General features: G+C 49.3%; 1 long non-coding RNA gene across 1 annotated transcript; it reads right to left on the bottom strand.

Annotated features, from left to right (window-relative positions):
• Window positions 1-391: 391 nt before the first annotated feature.
• Window positions 392-3,333, bottom strand: LOC102498847 (uncharacterized). Its single transcript, XR_333965.1, has 3 exons — window positions 3,253-3,333; window positions 1,230-1,319; window positions 392-491 (listed from the first exon to the last, which is right to left on the bottom strand). It is a non-coding gene; the product is annotated as an uncharacterized LOC102498847 (long non-coding RNA).
• Between the last annotated feature and the right edge of the window lie 397 nt (window positions 3,334-3,730).

Genomic DNA, 3,730 nt, shown 5'->3' with positions numbered 1-3,730 from the left:
TAAACAGATATATCCAAGCGTAAAATCTAAAAAATGTTCCCTCTGGGCGCCCGGGGGGTGTTGTTTGAAATCAACTACATATCAATTGAGCAGCGGCGAGCGGATCCGATGATAAATTCCAGTCCACAGACGCCTTATAAATTACATTTTTTTGTTCGCGATCTTGCCTCATCTCGGCTCCCCAGAGGCCCTTAGACTGAGAACTATGATTGTGTTGGAGAAAACAAAATAAAATATGTGCCTGGTAATTTTTCTGTTCATTATCTCATTGTTTTCTGTAAGTACAAGGTTAGATTGAATTACTGCGGGCTCCGCCGTCTATTTGTAATTCTCCTTCCATGCCGAGCTGCTAATGAATGGGCAATTTAGTCAATTCTTTGTAACGGCTTCTTCTGTGCGTCAGCCACTTAATTACTCTGAGCCTTTCTCACTGCTGCTTTATTGCATGGAAAGTCGGGGCTGCTTCGAGGGCTTGGCGCGGGGATCTCCAGCTTCCAAAAGAAAAAAAAAAGGAAAAAATTCAGAGGCAATTGGAATTCTGCCTCCATGAGGCTTTCTGTGGTGGCCGGAGTCACATTCTGCGGCCTCGGCCCACAGGGTCCTCATCCCCACTCTACACCGGGCTTGCAGTTCCTGCTTTGCTGACGGGTCACCATCATACTGGGTGTGGCGGTCACTCACTGTCCAGGTAGTAGGAAGATGCCAGCTCCTGCTCAGAGAACAGCCTCCTAGGGGGCGGTCCTGGTGTTTTAAAACGTTATAATTAACCTGACCAGTGTGTGACCCATCCGTCATCAGGATCTCGCCATCCCAGCCAGGGCTCTCATTCTGGGATGCCCAGGGTCTCCTCTTTGCCTTTGTCCAGAGCATGTCACTCTCCTAACAGACGGGAACCAGGCGGGGTGCATGCTATACCCATTCAACAAAGGGAAACACCAAGTCTGGCATGTGAAGGGACTTCACCCAGGGCCAGTGAACCAGGTATGGCCGAACCAGAGCTTGTACCTACGCCCCCCCAAGCTTCTGTCCTTTTCCCAGTCCACCCTGCTGCCCAAGGGGCACTGACGGCTGTAGCCTGTAGCTGGGCTGAAGTGTCCCATGCTGGAAATAACAGGAGGTAGCCCTTAAAGTGGCCAGAATAGCTGGAAAGGGAAAGGACTTTCTGGCAACAACTCAGAAACGGAAAACCCCCGGGGAACTGGGAACTCATTAATAGAACATCAGCTTACCAACTGGCACCTTCAGCAACACCCGTCATGTTGCCAGGGTTATTCCTATGTGCCCCAGAGTTCAGATGTGTACGTAACTTATCTTTCAAACTGGAACATATTTGAAAATGAAAGAAACACCATGTTAATAATGCTGGGGCCAAGGAAGTAAACTAGGATTGCCTGGCGCAAACCAGGTGGTATGGGCACCTGCCCAGGTAAGCAGGTGAGTGTGAATGTTACACTCACATCAGACTTGACGACCCCGATGGCAATGCCGAGAGGGAGTCTCGCTTGCTGGACTGACCCTGCGTGTCAGCACATGCCCCTGTTGCCTTTTATTGAGGTAATGCACGTGAGCTATGGGAAGTCTCCATCCAGGTCTTAAAAGTGATGGATTCGCCAAACCCCATGTGAGCACCTGGCTAGTTACTAGAGACACAGGGAGAGGCAGGCAAGATTTCCTGGGATTTTGACTTGACTGCTCTAGCAGAAAGTAGGGAAACCAGTACCCGAATGCTACTAAGCTCCTGAAACAGGGTTCTGAACGTGTCAGGCCCCTGCCTAGAAAGCTCTTGCTCTCCTCTGGTCTGACTCACTCGTGTGAGTAAAAGCAAGTTAAACGTCACTTCCTCCAGGGAGTCTTTCCTGATCTCTGAGATTACACTTGGTTTTAAATTTCTTTTAAAGTATATTTGTTCCATGAATGAGAGAGAGAGAGAGAGAGAAAGAAAGAGAGAGAGAGAACCCCTAATGGGGCCTTGACACTGTGTTCCACCCCTAACTCTCAGTCAGTCCCAGATCCTGGGCACACAGAAACCTGGCATACTGGGGAACGGGGTCCCCAGATCTGAACTGCTGCGACTTATCATTCAATTTTGTGATTTCCTGTAGTTTTCATCTTCATTACTCCACACAACTGTAATTAAATTATTTGTGTAATTATGTGTTCAACGTCTCTTTGTCCTTTCCCCAGCCAACCATGACCTGTCTGTTTGTGGCCTTTAACAAATTATTATTCAATATTTCTCGCATTGGAATGGCACCATGTACATGCCAGGCACTTCTTAAAGTGGCTTACAAATCTCATGAAATCTAATGTTTTTTGAGAGAGATTTTTCTAGAGGGTGTATGTGCTCGCTGGAGAGACAGAGAGAGAGAAAGCAAGAAATCATCCTGTGGAGTGGGGTGGCCACAGTGTAATCCCTTCTCCATTCTCCTCTTGGGACTTTGGGCACACATGCACATGGCCCAGTGTGAGTTTCAAGCCACCAGGCAGGTCTGGGACTCAAACCACGATTGACCATGGGGGAGTCCAGATCCTTAACTACGACACCACCTGTTGGTCTCTTCATAAAATCTTACAACTGTCTTTTACAAGTGAGGAAACTGAGGCCCAGGGAATTTAAATAACATCATGGGGAAGACAGGATTTAAATCCAGGCAGTCTGGAGCTCAAGTCTGGAAACTGTAGAGCTTCAAGCTAGAAGATACTGACCTCCAGGCCCAGCTCCATGCCCTATCAGCAGTACATCTTTGGTCAAGCTGTTGAGTCCCTTTGCCACATGTCACCTACCTACGCAGCAGAGATTAACAGCAAAACTTCACGATCCCACCATTTTGCCACAGTGGCAGAGGAAACCGTGTCACGTACAACTGTTTAAAATGCCATGGCAGGAGAAGAGTAGAGCAGAAGGGATTGCGACGTGGCCCTCCTCCCGGAGGTGATTTCTCACTTTCTGTCTCTGTTTCTCCAGCGAGTGCATGTATACTATAGCAAAAATCTCTATAAAACAAATAAACAAACAAACTATGGATCTCTACAAATGGCAGGTGGTAGGTGATGGCTAGTTGAAAGTGGCCTAACCACCCTCCTATCACTCGCCAGGCTGGTGCCCCCAGAGACTCCATAGACACCTCACTTCCAGCTCCACACCTTCTATCTAAGCCCCAAGTTTGGATACCTGCTCCCTTACCCCTCCTGTTGGTACCCCAGGGCCGAGTGCAGAGCCTGGCATCCAGTAGACTGGAACAATTTGCTAACCTGAGCAAAGACGGCCCTGTCTGGGTCCAGCTCCAGGGCTTCCTCTCTCGCAATCTTCCTGGGTTGCCCAGCCCTTTCTGGTCTCTCTCTGAGCTCTGTGCCTCAGACAATCCGCAACGCGTCACAGAGCACTTGATTCTCTCCCGCTGCACCTGTTTTCTCTGTCGAACCTACAGGGTTGTGAAATCAATTTAGTGGGCTGTGGTCAGGAGGAGGAGCCGACAGAGGAGCAAACGGAGGAGAAAACGCTGGGATGCCTCACGCTCGGGAAGGTGAAGGATTGCATGAGGACACTTTGTTTCGGTGATGTCTGTGTATACACACGCGCACACATATACACGCGCGTGCGTCAGGTCACAGTGTGAATGTGCATCTTCATCTGCTTTGAGTGCTAAGGCTTCCCGGGGGAGCCTCTTGCTACCCATGTTGCAGGGGTGGGTGGTGGTGGTGAGTGGCCAGGATCTCTGCGATGCCTCTA

Source organism: Tupaia chinensis, unplaced genomic scaffold (assembly GCF_000334495.1).
Source record: "Tupaia chinensis unplaced genomic scaffold, TupChi_1.0 Scaffold000119_2, whole genome shotgun sequence".
NCBI classification, from domain to species: Eukaryota; Metazoa; Chordata; class Mammalia; order Scandentia; family Tupaiidae; genus Tupaia; species Tupaia belangeri.
This window is presented reverse-complemented; position numbering and strand designations above follow the sequence as displayed.